General features: G+C 38.4%; 1 long non-coding RNA gene across 1 annotated transcript in view; it reads right to left on the reverse strand.

Annotated features, from left to right (window-relative positions):
- LOC133225780 (uncharacterized) overlaps window positions 1-7,175 on the reverse strand; it is a 42,160-nt gene extending 34,985 nt beyond the window's left edge. Inside the window, exons 1-4 of the long non-coding RNA XR_009729270.1 lie at window positions 6,998-7,175; window positions 6,269-6,376; window positions 5,737-6,001; window positions 1,421-1,526 (exon numbers count right to left, since the gene is read on the reverse strand). This is a non-coding gene — a long non-coding RNA (uncharacterized LOC133225780). The remainder of the gene's footprint in view (window positions 1-1,420; window positions 1,527-5,736; window positions 6,002-6,268; window positions 6,377-6,997) is intronic.
- Window positions 7,176-15,853: the final 8,678 nt, after the last annotated feature.

Consider the following 15,853-nt stretch of genomic DNA (forward strand, 5'->3'; position numbering starts at 1 on the left):
TGACCACAAACATATATGCATTTACAAAAAAACTAGATATAATTATAAATAGTTATGTAGAAATAAGAGGACTAATTCGAGCTTAGGTCATGCCGTTTCAAGAGTCTGAAATTATATTAGCAACACTTTACAGGTAAGAAACACTTAGTAGATGATACAAAGCTTTGCTAGCATCTCATTTAGGACCACAAAGCTATTCTTTCCTACAGCTTCCCATAGAAGAGACTGAGTAGAGCCTTAAAATGGATAACAGCAATGCAGACTGGGGCTCTGTCAGGGCAGTTTCGTTTCTGTGCTCACTCAGAAGTTTCACCTCTCCAAGATCGCTCTAAACTGTCTCAGTGTGCCTGTGGAGAGAGTGATGCCCATCACTGGGAACTGGAGGGAGAGCCTTACCTCTTTGTACGCTGTTCAGCGATCACATATAACCAAGCTGCAAGCTAAGAATAGCTCCTGTTGCTGCTGGCTTGCTATGTGCTTTCTCGAAGATCAGCTTGGGAGGCACTATTAATCTTCACATAATTTCCTGTTTTAGAAATGGGAAGCTGCTCTGAAAAAGGTGGCCATACAATTTTTCATCACTGTGCCTCTTTTCAGTCCCTTCCATTGAAACACAACTGGTTCTTAGTACTTTATTTTTTTCCTGCTTTATGCCTTTTTTAGTGTGGGCACCTTATTTAACCATATAAAGAGAATTTCATATTATTTAAAGTAAAATACTATATAAATAGACCCAAATGCTCTATTGCTTATTTTCTCAACTACTGTATTTTAAATACTCTTACCTGCTTGTTTAGATAAGTGTCCATTAATACATCCAAAATGGCTTCTGATTTTGTAGTTTGCAATTAAAACGAATGGCAGAAGGAAGCAACCTTTTAAATAACTGCAGAAATGTGGTCCCCTCCAAGCTGTCTACACTGGGGACAGAGCTAAATTATACAAATTACTATACACCTCCTTTTACCTTGCATATCTCATATCTTAGTAGAGAAAAGCAGACTTTAGTTTTATATCACATTTCTTAGTCAAAGTGTCAAAGCTTCTTTGCAACAAGAAGTTGAATAATGATGATTCAGAATCCTTGGCAGCAGATGAGTCAGAAATTCAGTCTCCACCTAATGTCTGGTAGCAATGGTAACAGATAATGCCTGGTAGGCCTGAGATCCCTTGACCCTGGATCTATATTTTTCACTATAAGAGATATCTGCTCTAAATGGTACTTTTCCCATGTTCTTCTTTCCACAAGATTTTTAACATCCAGTGAGTTACTTACACAAGGCACTAAGAAATGAAGTCAAATTAATTACACTTTGAGAAAATGCAGCCTTTAGTACAGTAGGACTTATTCCCTTTGTTTTTTTGTTACTAGCACCTGACACTGACTCTGAATCCTAGTATAAGAAATTAAGCCCTATACCTCTGGTCAGGAAGGAAGTGGAAAGCAGTAACTCACGTAACCATTTAGGCCTCTGTTCTCATTATTCTTCTCCTTTGTGTTCAGTTCATCAAGCCCTTTGTCAGACCTGTATAAATCAGTAAATTAAATTACGACATCGCACAGTATCTCATCATGCCTGGCATTCTAGTCCTAACAGTCTTATCTTTGAAAACAAATCCTGACCAGCAATTAGATCACGATCACAGCTACCATGGTTTGGTATAACAAAATAGTTTTGCTTCTCCCTTTTCACTCTTCATTGGTTTACCTTCTAATAATTTCCTACAATGTTAACTGTTGAATATATTACTAATGCCTCTAAATTACCTCTTGGGTTCTCTTTTTTCCCTGTTAGATATTTATACACTGAATTAAAATCACAGTAGGACATCTATGTCTGCTTCTACTTGCCAAGATGTAAGTTGCCTCTCTCATCTGTTGATAGATGCACATAGCATAATGCAAGCAGGATATTAAAAAGCTAATTCTTATTCTTTCCTCTCTTAAAAATTCTTGCCTTTCTTTAAGGATCAGCTAACTCGAGTAGCTCCTTTGTATTCTTTTATTATCTTACAGCATGCTTTCTTAAGCATGACATGTCAATACAATGCAAAAATGAACATCATCTTAAAGGTTTTTTCCAACCTAAATGATTCTATGATTCTAAGAATGGCCATGATTAATGTGTTTTTTTTAAAAAAAGACTAATCCATTATTTAGTCTGATTTCCCCTTTTTGTTATTTTTTTCTTTTTTTTTTTTTAAATGGCAAATAGCAAGATTACTTAGAAGATTTCTTGAAAAACAACAATTAAAATAGCAGGAACTCAGTTTGTGCCATAAAAAATTGACTAGAAACGTGTTGATTTCCATATCCTGAAGTAAAGCATATTTTAAGTTACTGTGTGCCACAGGGATAATTTAGTCTCATTTAGTCACTGTATGGATTTCCAATAAAGAAGTCTTCTAAATCTCTTAATGTTGTTCCACTCCCAGCAAAAGAACATGAGATACAAGAGTAGTGGTAATGGTAGTGGTCTACCATTACCATCCATGCTGGGTCACGTGTGGCACCTGTGCATTATGAGAGAAAAGCACCACCAGTTCAAAATGGCAGCACCATACAGTGTTAGGCTCACAACTGGGACTACCCAAAGGCAATGCTGGATCAGTCTCCCTGGGCTTTACTATACCCAGGGGTTTCAATTCATGCAAAAAATTCTTTGGTGTAAAAGTACAATGGCTTCACTAGATTTGATTTTATTTGAGATGTGCAGATCTTCATCAGTGAAGGATCTGACATGATGAAGTTAATCATAGAAATAAATGGAGGAACTGAAGAACAGATAACAATGCCGATGTTGAAGGTCATCTAGGCTGACAGTCCTGCTCAACGCAGATCTGCTAGAGCAGGCTGCCTAGGATCATGTCCAGTCAGGTTTCGAATATCTTCAAGGATGAAGACAACTGCTCTAGGCAAACTTTCAGTAGGACACAGCAGGATGTCATCTTGTATATTTGCAGACATGAACAAATAAATAAACTCCAGAAATATTTCCAAGCATGTACATGCATTCCTTTCTCTGGGGAACTGTCCTTATCCAGACTATGGCAACCTCAGATTTAACAGTTAGAGATTATACTGGAATGCCATCAGTAAACTAGTTCCTTGTCTACAGAACATTTGCAGTTTGTTCCACTGATTCCCCATTCACAGTTCATGCTCTGATGCTTTGTTACACAACTCAACCTCTTTGTTTCTAGATGATTTACCTAATTCTTCACCCCAGCACACAATCTAAATAGGAAATTTTACACTATATGAAGTATTCTCTCAGCAAACATTTGTGCGTTTCAGCCTGACATTTGCCTTACACAGTAGCAGAAGACCTCAAATGATTGTGAAAGGCAGACACAAATGACTTGCAAACAAGACTATTAAATCTGAATCCACACTCAAAGGTGAAAAAGTATTCAAAGAGAAACGGGTCCTAACATTCACTGAGCACTCACCGATATTTGGAAAGTGAATTTGCTTATAGTCAGTGGGTGTTTTTGAAAAACACCTTGTTTGCTTTTCTTGCAATTCTGCTTCTTGTAATTTGTGGCAGATGATCTTATTAACAACTGGTGTAGGTATGTCCTGAGTTGCTCCTGCCCCCCTTACTACTCAAAGACCTCAGCTCTGCAGTTGCTTGATTTCATAACCCAAGAGAGTTAGGGAGTCATTCAGGAATTTCCCTGAGCAAGTTCCCTACTTTTCTGAGGAACTAAGACATGTTCTGTGAGCATTTCTGTCTAATCTGGGTGCATACAGCTGAAGCTTTTTCCAAAGCATGAGGCAGTGAAGACAGTGTGTCCCAGCAGCTAACCTGAGCCCCTAGCCTATGGCTGCCCCCAGCTGTGTTAGGCAGGACCCAGCATGCAGGGCTCTGGATTAAGGCTGCCTTATGATACTTTGGGCAAAGTGTTTCCTGGTGCAGTTGTCCTTTTCTGTCAGCAGCAACTTTTAAAAATTTAATTTGGATTTGCTCTTCTAATGGGTTCATTACTCTCTATTTCATTGTTTATCTTCCTAGTGTTAGCATTTTTATGGAATTATCAAGTTCTAAGCAAATAAACTTTTTTTTTTTTCTCTAAATACATTGAACTCTGAATTGTTCCTACCTCCTCCTATTAGGTTGTTTACAAGATTTTAGCTCAGTGTAGCTTTTTTGATTCCTCACATTTGGTATCTGCTGTGCTCTCCTTGGACCTCGAGCCACAAACCAAGTCTGAGGTACCTGTCCTGCATGGGGTTGGCTCCCTTCTTCAGAGTACTGAGAGCCCTTGTTACATAGACAGCATCTCCATGTAGCACTGAAACAGGGCTCCATTGGTTTTGAAGTTGTTAACTCTCATTCTCTATTTCAATACTCTCATTACCTTATGCTTAAGAACTACACAACCATTCTGATTTTCTACTACTCATTTAATGGAGCCCACTGCACTTATTTTCATTTTGTTGTTTTCTACTTCATAGTTAGAAAAATTCCCCCCACCTTCAGTTTGCAGCTTACTCACTTCTTAAGCAAAAAAACCTCCCAAAAACCAGTGAATAGAAATAAGAATTCTAAACAGCACTTAAGATAAATACATAATACATGCATATGTAGACCTGCATTCCTATATAAAACTGACTCAGGTTATTAAGTGATTAATTAAGCAATGAATGCTGTTACCCTAAGTGACATTAAGAGAAGCTGTTGGATGTTCAGATCTGTGCAAAATTAAGTCTAACTTTGGCTATCTATTTTTTACAAACTTAGATAAACTCTCCAAATAAGAGAGAGAAACAATGTGAACTGAGAAATGTACTGCGACTCTAACATTCCATATTTGCCATAAAAACAATAGCAGCTACATCAAAACAGGCAGGAAGAGAGACAGAAGGACACTTCTGACATTATGTTACTTAGAGTACAAGTTTCAGGGGGCATTTTTAGAAAGCTAAAATATTACATGGCATTGCTGGCAATGTGGACTGACGTAATTTAGAATTAACACAGCAAAATGTGAAATGACACTTTTTTTTTTTTTTTCCTCACGACTTCTCTCCATAAATAATAATCCTATATATCAACAGCACTTTCAGAGAAACAGTGAATAAGCCAGACAGGTTTAATATTGGTTTAAATTCACAGATGATGTTCAGGTGTCCTGTACTATGTAAATATTTTGACAGAAAGAGTGGGCTGGATATATCATTAGGTCAGCATAGCTTGTAGAATTTCACATTTCCCTTTTACTGGTTATTTTGTGAATAAACTGCTTTCCTTCACAGTTTACTGAAATCAGTGAGTTTTAAACTTTCCTTGAATTTAGAAACAGCTCTAGAGTGAGCTTTCTCTGTGATATTTTGACACATTTCTGTTCTCAACAACAATACAAGTATCAGAAACTAGGAATTACAAATGTGCCTTTACAGATGTACCCATAAATACAACTTGCATTTTGGAGATTCAGGAATACTACACTCTGGAAGATGACTGTATCTGGGCCAGGCAGCACATCCCTTATTGAAAATGCACAGGTAAAGCAAAGAAATGAAGGGATCTAACTTCACATTTCTGCTAGTACCTGTAAAATCTACCTAGCCAAGTTCAGCTGTTGAAGCACATGGATGGTCTAATTGTAATTTACAATTCCATCCTTGGGGGACTGAACCATGCAGTGACTCAGTCCTTGCACAGATGGGACTTCTGCCTTGCATCAACTGCTGCAAAACCACATTTACTTTCTGTAATAACATCTTACCTTTTTCTGTGATCCCACAAAAGAATGAAAAAATTGAATCTCAGACATTGATCTTGTTATATGAACAAGTCCTGAGCCTCTCATATCACAAATGAAGTATCATGAACGCCACATCCAACTGGAGCTAACTTCTTTGACCATACCAGGTAACCCTGTTATGCTTCCTCATTGCAGTGTGATGTACTTTGCTTCACATCCCTGCTGCAACTGCAGGTGCAGGCAGACACTCCAGCATCAGCTGACTCCTGATCTCATACAGGTTTGCCTTGTAAATGGAAAAGACCAATTAGCTTTTCTTCTCTTATTTTTTCAGTGAAAGCTTACTTCTTCAGACTAATCCATCATTAGAGAGCATATGAAATCCATTGTGCAAGGAAGAAGGGAAGGCAAGAAGCAATTAATATTTGGAAAAGTTAAAGGAGAAGGATTTTTTTAAAGTTGTTTAAAAATACAAGGGGAAAATACTGAAGGCAAAATGTAGTAAATGCAAAGCACATAAAAACCAAGCTGAGGTAGGCAATGCATAACTTACTTTTGGAATCCATTGCGGCAGCAAGCTCTCATCTGACTCTTAAGATTAGTATTTTGGATCTGAGAGCTTCATTGGAGTGAATCACATTAGCGTCTATGAAAGTTCACACTGTAAAAAGAAAAAAGAAGAAGTGATCTATCAGGAATCATGAATATGAGCTTAAAGACTTTCTACAAAGTTGATTTTTCAGGCCCATTGTGTAGATCTATATCAGTTCCTGGATTATTTAGTAGGTAGAGAAGTTCTGACCTTCTTTCTCACCAGTTCAGCTGCTAGAACTGTGTTCTTAATTCATAGTGTATGCTTGACAATCCTAAGGACATTGTTGAGTATAATAACACAGCAATGCAGCCACAGTAGCTGGATTTTATGCTGCAGGAGAACGGCTGCCTTAATTAATTTTCTCAAAACATTACCAGATATCAAACTTTATTAAACTAATCACCCGTTTGTATTATCACAAATCCACTTTAAGTAATACACATGCAATCTTAAAGTCTCTAATCTAGACTGCTATATTTTAATCTATTTATTTAGAGACATAGAGAAGGATTAGAGTTTGGGGGGGGTGACTTTTCTTTTTTTCTTTGCCAATCCTCTTCATATACTACTGTCTTTAAAACAGCAGATGATCTTCCCTTCCTTTTACAGTCAGAATGGTTTTTATACTCTTTCGATCTCATCCAGGTTGCCTTATGTGTGAATACATGGTAAAAACAGGTTACACACCTCTCAGTGGTACCAGAAGAGTCTCTAAAATAGCTGCTTCTCTGGGTCCAGAGAGAAAAAAAGCAGGCCAGAAAAGCTTCCATTGTTGCTGTCTAGGCTGTTTGCTTTTGTAGATTAATACAGGGTGGCTTTTGTTGAGATCAGTATTTAATTCCTTTGTGGATTGCTATCTTTATTTGACAGAAGAGATATACCAGCTGTTAAAAAAAGAAATATGTTTAGTAAGATTTGTTGTGCTTTCTTAAAAATGCCCATGCTAGGGTATTAAAGAGAAACAAAACCAACCAACCAAACAAAAAAAAAAAAAAAAGGCAGCGAAAGCCTTCTTGGTAAGAGATTGAAACGATACATAAAATAAAGCAATGAAGATGATGAGCCCATTTTCATTCTTTAATTCAAATTTATTTTTTCCCCCACTTCCCTTAAATTCCTTTGGAAGAGACTAGAATGTTCTTACCTAGAATGTATTTTACTGTATTGGAGGTCATGTCATTGGCTTCCATGACTCTATGACAGAAAAAAGAATACAAAATTTTGAGCTAGTCTAGCCAGCCAAAACATCAACACTCAGAGGTTTCCTGATTGTCTTCTTGTGCTCCTGCTCTCAATTTATAAGTAAGAAGCTGCAGATTTTGTACTCTAACTTGTATTGTGCAAGCCGCCAATAATGACAGATGTTTTAAGCTGCAGTCAGTGAGATAGCATAGATTAAAACTCTTCCTTTTTATTATTGCTTTTGATGCACACAAATCCTTTAAGAAGAATTTTAGCAATTGTTCTATTATTGCACGTCCCCTCTCCCCTTCAGATGAATTATTCATACTTTGTTGTCATAGCAATCCTTTCTCTTTCTGAAATGTTTAATAACTAGTCTTGACTCCAAACTAGACAATGAATCAAGGTAACAAAAGCTTTATTAACTAATGTGCTTTGCGGCAGATGCATTGTTTGTCTTTTACTTATACTTGCCTTGAGCTGTTGTCAGTCCGGTCTGGTGATATTAATGATGAGAGGAAAGACACCTGTAGGATATGCCCTTTACATAAGCTAGTTTCTTAGGTAGTGTCCATCTCCTTGCAGAGTGATGAGCCTCTACTTTTATGTTAGCCTGACTTTTTTCAATGAGGCAGTAGGCAGCCACTATTCTCTGCATCATGAGGGATATGGATGTGGAGGTTAGTGGGACATGCAGAATCACAGAAAGTGACAGGTCTTAACAGGGAGAATGACAGAGGCATTTTTACTGTTTTAAGTCCGTGTCTACATTATGTACCTGTGTTGCTTTACTCTTTAACCATGTCCCACAATGCAGACCATCTAACTTATCTATTTTATCCAACTGCTATGGTGACCAGCATGACTGATATTTTACATCTGAGCACTGGAGTAGAGATCATCATAACCTTTCCATCTACAACACACTTGAGGAGGAAAAGTCTGAATGCAAGAAAGTATTCAGTGACTATGCAGATTTGAACTTTTTCTATAATTTCTAAAGCAGTACCTTTGGGGAATATTAAGCGAAGATAAGCATCTGCTTTAATTTTTGCTTTCTCTAGCAGAAAGATGTCTGCTTCTTTAGCAATGGTGTCACCTCATACGTTAAAGAAGACATTTTTCCTTGCTTTGACGAATGCTAGAGAGCCAGTAGTGGGGGAATGATCAGCAGCAGAGTGCTGCTTTTCTGGAATTTTAGCTTCAGTGATTCTCAGGTTCCAAGCCCAGTCTCACTCCATCCCAACACATCTTATTCCCTGAACACTCTTGTTTTGAAATCAGCAATAAGACACTTCTGAATCCTCTGTGTGCATTCTAGTAATTTCATTCTGCCTACTATTCTCCTGATTTCATAGTCTATGAGAGCCATAGTCTTCTGCTTGCCACTCCTAAACCTGAGAAGGTTGTACTGTCAATAAGGAAACAGGGACAGTCCTGCTTTTTTCAGTTTGGTTCAGTTCAATGCAGGTAACTTTATAATCCCTACCCATACTCACTTTGCAATTTCACATATATCATGTTTGGGTCAACCCTTGGCAGAAACATTGGACACTGTTGATCTTAAGCCCCTGATATACTGTACCTCAGCCAGAGGTGTAAGTGATGAATAAATGAACTATAGATTAGGTCATATGGATGTGTTCTGTGGTGTTCTGCAGGAGCAGTTAGGGCCCAGCTCATACTGTCAGTATCAGCCAGAACTTACCCAATAGTCAATAGAAGATTTATTATAAAGATTCAGTGTTTGGCCTGAAAGATGTAAATAGGGTAATGCTACAGTCTATGAACAGTAAATCTGATGAGAGGCCTAACAGAATGGTAAATCACTAGAGCTTCTGACTCTGGTTCTAATTCAGGAATAGAAGTCCATTTTCTTTAATGAGAATTCATGAGAATAATAATGGCTTATATTTTAGAATATTAGCTGCCTTCAAGCCTGAGTAGGGCATTTGGGATGAATGCCTTACTTCTGCCCAACCTGCTGGGATGAGAAAAACCAACAAAGGTTTGCTTCCAGGGAAGAATGTGAAACCGGTTGTATTCCCCAGCAGTTTTGCTACACTGGCACAACTCCCACAAGACAAAAGATGCAATTCAGAGAAGTGGTGCCAGGATCCAACAGATGACCTCCTTTTTCTTCACTTCTACCTGCAGTGTGTGCAAGGGAGGAAAGAAGTTACTTTGCCAATACAGATATCAGGAGAACTGCTGTGGAGACCAGTTGCTATCCCAAGAGACAGCACCTTTTCAAATTCATTCTAATATTGAAATTTTCTTTTGTCTGTTGTTATATTAATTTACGACTTTACCCTGGATTTTGTTCATTCTGCCTATAATTTTGGCAGTACCTACATCTGAATCAATCCCTTCAGACAGGGGAGGTCCAACAAGTTTGTCATGAGCAGGCTCTGCCTGTGTAAAACTTCTATCCACATGGTGAGTGGTATATTCAGCATAATTTACTCATCCTCAGTTTGGTGTGTATATTTGACCTAACAAGTGCTTCATCTATCCAACGCCTTATTGTCAATGTCCTTTCCAGCCTTCTGAGATTTAAATACTAAATATAAAGCAGAATATGCATGACTAGGTTTGAGAATATTTTTTGACACTAGTGTTCATCATAAGTAGCTATGCCAAAAAACTGTTATTTTAATATTTTGTCATAAATCATCATTTACTGTTGTGCATCTATTTTATTTCATAAATATATAACGAATGATCTCTGGGTTAGACTAAATTTGACTTTTTAGCACATAAAAAATCAATACAAGTGATGTAAAAGAAGAACAATATTTAAAAATTATTTGTATGGCTCAGACAAAATAATGAAGAAATTGTAGAAATTTAACAAAAATATCCAAATGATTGAATAGTCATTTCAGGATTGTGAAGCAATCATTTTCCATGCAAAACAGAATGAATAATACTGCATGCACTACATGGTTGTGTGTCTATTCAAACAAATATCCTGTTGTTTTTAAATCACATAAAAATACAGGCCTTGTCCAGCAAAGTGTGCTAGCAGTGAGTCATAGAATCATAGAATAGTTAGGGTTGGAAAAGACCTCAAGATCATCTAGTTCTAACCCCCCTGCCACGGGCAGGGACGCCTCACACTAAACCATGTCACCCAAGGCTCTGTCCAACATGGCCTTGAACTCTAAAAGAGAGGGAGCATTCACAGCTTCCCTGGGCAAATCATTCCAGGGCCTCACCACCCTTACAGTAAAGAACTTATACCTTATATCCAATGTAAACTTCCCCTGTTTCAGTTTGAAGCCGTTACCCCTTGTCCTGTCACTACAGTCCCTAATGAAGAGTCCCTGCCCTGCATTCTTATAGGTCCCCCTTCAGATACTGGAAGGCTGCTGAGGTCTCCACGCAGCCTTCTCTCCTCCAGGCTGAACAGCCCCAGCTTTCTCAGCCTATCTTCATATGGGAGGTGCTCCTGTCCCCTGATCATCCTCGTGGCCCTCCTCTGGACTTGTTCCAACAGATCCATGTCCTTTTTATGTTGAGGACACCAGAACTGCACACAATATTCCAAGTGAGGTCTCATGAGAGTGGAATAGAGAGGGGCAGGATCAGCTCCATCGACCTGCTGGTCACCTATATGAATTCATTTGTCATTACCAGAACACATGCTTAATTTTTATTGACTTACCAGAAGGTCCAATCTCCTCCTTCCAGCTCAGTCCCCTTCATTGTCTTGATTCTTGATCTTCCAGGCTTCTCTTGCTTCTTTTTTTTGTTAGACTTGGTTTCTTTCTTTTTATTCTTGCCCCCCTCCCCCAGATGCCTTATTGAATAAAGCACCAGAATGGTTTTACAATTCAACTCTTGCCCCTTTGCCCCAGAGCTCCAAAGTTGCAACATCTTGGTACACTGAGTGGTTGTGAGATTTTTCTCAACAGGACGTCAGGCTTCCTGTTGCTTCTATGGACCCTGAAGTATCTTGTAAGATCACTACTGTAAGAAAGGACTATAAGTAATCTCCTCTGCAGTGAGTCAGATGCAATCCATCAATACCTTGGCCCTTGTTAATCCTCCCAGAAAGCTCTAAAGCTGCAAGATTGAGCTAAGAGCTGAAATCTGGAAACAAGATCATTGATAGTCTCATATCACTCTTTTGCTACCTGCATGGATGTGAACATGGCTATACAGTAGGCAACAACGCTTCTGTGGTCTGAAATGCTCTTACCTCTGAACACATACTTCAAAATATCTTTTATCCCATATTTGTTTTCAAAAGCAACAAAGAAGCTTTCCAGAACAATTCTGGACTTAACAGCCTTCTAAATGAGTAATGGAAACAGGGTGTATTTCCTTGAAAAACATGCAATCAGGCATACACAGCTTTATTCTATCTATCCATTTACCCCATGCCTGATCAGTATCAAACCCGACTGCAAAAGCTGAAGGAGTCCAGGGCTGTGACCTGTCTGTCTTTCTTTGCTGTGCTGTGTCTTCAGGGAGCAGTTTCCCACATGTAACTGAGCCCTTTTCCTTTCTCTCCCCAGGTACAGGGAGGTACCTATTGCAGCACCCAGAGCTCCAGTATTTGAAGACCAGTTGTCCTTAACACCACAGCAATGAAACTCCAGGACTTAAATTTAGGAAATAATGTCATCCTTTCAAGATGCATTTACTTTCTTTCTCCATTAATGCCTCAGACACAAAGTGTTAAAAGCCCCTAAACATTTCCTAACTAAGTGAAAGCTCAGCTCAGGGCCTTAAGAATTCCTCCAAAGAACAGACTATTTGTAAAAAGTAATATGAAGAAAAGTACCACAGACACTGCATCAAGTGCCTCTGTTCTTCAGACAGACTTATGCTTTCCCAGCCTAGAGGAGAGGCCCCACCATTTGCAGCAGTCCCTTATCTGTGTGTAATTGTTTTGGCTGGGATAGAGATAATTTTCTTTACAGTAGCTGGTATGGGCTATGTTTTGGATTTGTGCTGAAAACAGTGTTGATGATATAGGGAAGATGGAGGAAAGGGGGATGTTTGGAGTTAAAGCATTTGCCTGCCCAAGTAACTGCTATGTGTGATTGAGCCCTGCTTTCCTGGAGATGGCTGAACTCCTGTCTGCTGGTGGGAAGCAGTGAATTAATTCCTTAATTGTGCTTTGCTTTTGTGCACAGCTTTTGCTTTACCTGTGCAACACTGCTGAAAGAGACCCTGTTGTTTTTGGAAACTAATGTGTCTGGTTCAAAATGGAAATCCTGTACACTGTTTTTCAGGACTTAAAAACTTATTACTTTATAAATGAAAACATATCATTGTTTTTAGTAGGGAGAAAGAATAGGAACGCTTTGATTCTGTTGCCATTTCATATTTGACATGCCTTAAAGCTAGCATATCTGGAAGGGCCAGAACTCAGCCTGCAAAAGGTGCATGGCTAGCTATCAGTGTTAGTGACTACAACTATTAATAGTCCTGGTCAATACTTTGCAACATCACTACTTCTTGTACTGCTACAGGGCTGTGGGTGTGCAGCCCTCAGCTCCCCTGTACTTTTGGAGGTCTCACAAGTACAGATTCCTGGCAGCAGCAGAGGACTAGGAACACTAAGCTGCAGCCAGCCAAAGTGTGCTTTGGCCCTGTTCTCCAGCTGTGATCACCACTTGGACCCATCTACATATCTGTCTCTCTCACAGAGTTTGGATGTAAACTTTCTTCCTATTTCCAGTAAAGGAAAAGGCTGCAGGTAGAAATGTGCTCATAAACATAAACTTTAGTCCTCCTGAGCTGACTGTTCTTATGTCATCTGCCTGCAGGATCTCTGCTGTCCCTTCTTTGCTCGTTTGCCTTCAAAGAAAAGCTCAGTATTTTATACTTCTGAGCTAATGAGCCAGTCTGCCTGACCTGACTGTCAGGATGAATCAGCAGGCTGCTTCTGCATCTCTGTGTCATACCGACACTCTTAAATCAAGTGGATTTAATAATATTTTTTCCTATATTAGTCTAGTGGCGACTCTCTCATACCTTAGAAGCATGAGTTGATTGTTAAGGTTATTTCACTTAAGGTAGGTCTCATAGTTCAGCTTCAGTCTAGGTACAAGGTGGATTTTGTTCTTTGTAGTAGTCTATACAGCTACTGGTCAGTGGATAACAGTTTCTGTCTTTTTGCATGACTCTGTAAAGGGTATTCCAGAATGGAAGCCTACATTCAAATTAGATTCACAATTTAAATTTCAGATACTTTTATTAGCACACATTTATAAAATTGAAACTTAAATAGTGGCAACTCACATGCATACTTGCATTTATTGTAATTCATTAATTTTTTTGTATTAAATAAACATTAATATCCCCAAAGTACATGTGAACTGCTGAAGGCAAATCCCTGTACCAGGTAACTCAGGAGTCCTGGAATTCTAGATCTAAATCTGTGAATGTACTGAACTAGTTAAAAAGCTATAGCCTCTCCTGAATCTGCAGGGGTATTTTCTTCATTTCTGTTTGTTTAGTTAACTAAAGTCAGTAACTAATTTATTCATAGCTGAGAAATTTTTTTGGCTGCTGAAAAACTGGATAGCTTATTATCCCCTTCCAATCCATAAACATAAATGAGGTGTAACAGGATGAGATCTGGTAGTTCTAAAATCACGACAGACATGATGATCAGAAACTATTAGTACAATTTGTTAACCATGGACAATACTTCCCTTTTTTAATGAATCAATTAGTTTTAAAATCCATCTCAATAAATGAATGTTTTCCCTAAGTAACCAGCTATTTAAAGTGGTTTAATTTAACTAAAACAAACAACTTTATAATGTTGGGTTTGTGCTTTAAATTGAGTTGCAAATTCTATCCAACTGCATCTTGACAAGAGACACAAATAAGAGCATAATCATAATAGGGTAGAATAATAAATGTATCTTTCGCCATTTTTCCAAATTGCTTTCTAATCATAATCTGATGAAAGGCATATCAGGCTATACACTGGCTAAATGCATATGATATATTCACACGAATAAAATATGCACCGTATTTAGCATACAGTTTCTATTTAGGTGAAATCAACATGTTCCTGTGGTTACTACTCAGGACGATCAAACATTCCTTTAGGAAAATGACTAATAAGTAAAATAAACCAAATTAAAACTGATTATTTAAAACTAAGTTTCCTGTTTGATGGTTTAAATGATGATTAAAATTGGTAATAGAAATCAACCCACAGTGGTCAACTCCTGCATTTTACTTAAAACACAGCTTTAGTTGTTTTTCTGTGGCAGAATATATCACAAATAAAGAGAAAATCACTTTCTGTGATCATTTATCTATGTAGTCATTTCCTCAGCACAAAAGAGCCTTTTAATGAGCTGGGGAAATTCTGTGGACTGGAAGTTAGTGGGTAAGCATCTCTTATGAATGGCACTAATCCAACATGACACCATTCTGCTGTAGATTTCAAGCTTAATTTTAAGACAGCTTTAAGATCCTTCACGTGTATGTATTTCTTTAATTACCAGTGACAGCACCTTACAAAGTATCAGGCACAGTATCAGGCAATATTATTTACATTTCATTAATATGGATGTTTACAAATACCATAACATACGGAAAGCTGCCAGTTTTGCCTGAGCCACTGAATCGTTCTGCCCATCATTCAGGTTTTTTTTTTTATCATACATTCACAGAGTAGAGGCGTTTTAAAGCAGCAAATGATAGTAACCTGAATAGTAGTGTTTCAAAGACAAATCTCTTCATCTCAGCTGTCCCCTCGTCATCTCTGTGTGGTAATCTCTTCAGCATTGCTTCTTTTCTTTTCCCTTGCTCTTGTGACATGAAAGACAAAGTCTTGTCAGTTAAGGGCTGAAGTGACAGCCCTGAAGACTGTAACCTCCTATAAACCAATCTAATAAGAATAACAGGGTTAACAGAAATTCAAACTTACTGTCACAGTCTTGCCAAGAAACAAATTATACGGGATGAACAGCCTGTACAGATTTCAGCTTCCTTCCTCAGGACACCGAATGGCACAGTTAAATGCAATGCTTATGAGGAAGGGATTGTTTGTATGGAAGACGTAACTGCAGTTGCAGTACATAAAAGAAGCAAATTCAGCATACTCCACAGGATCAAAATAAAACCCATTGGCAAGATAATCACTACAGGCCTGCTGTGTAAGGAGCAGAGGACATGTTAAATGAGGGAGGTACATGTGCATTATGCATATCTCGATACTGTGCGTGGCCATTTGCCCTGCCTTCTCCTCACCCAGTGTGGGTGGCTGCAGGAAGCACAGGGCCTGAAAGCAGGAGGAATTTTTATGGGGAAATTCTCTGTCCAAAACAGGGGCCTCACACAGGGGTCCTCAGTGTCATTGCACTCAGATGCTACAGA

Source organism: Neopsephotus bourkii, unplaced genomic scaffold, assembly GCF_033783945.1.
Source record: "Neopsephotus bourkii isolate Nb327-2 ecotype Australia unplaced genomic scaffold, CSIRO-AGI_Nbou_v1 NB_1767, whole genome shotgun sequence".
Lineage (NCBI taxonomy): Eukaryota > Metazoa > Chordata > Aves > Psittaciformes > Psittacidae > Neopsephotus > Neopsephotus bourkii.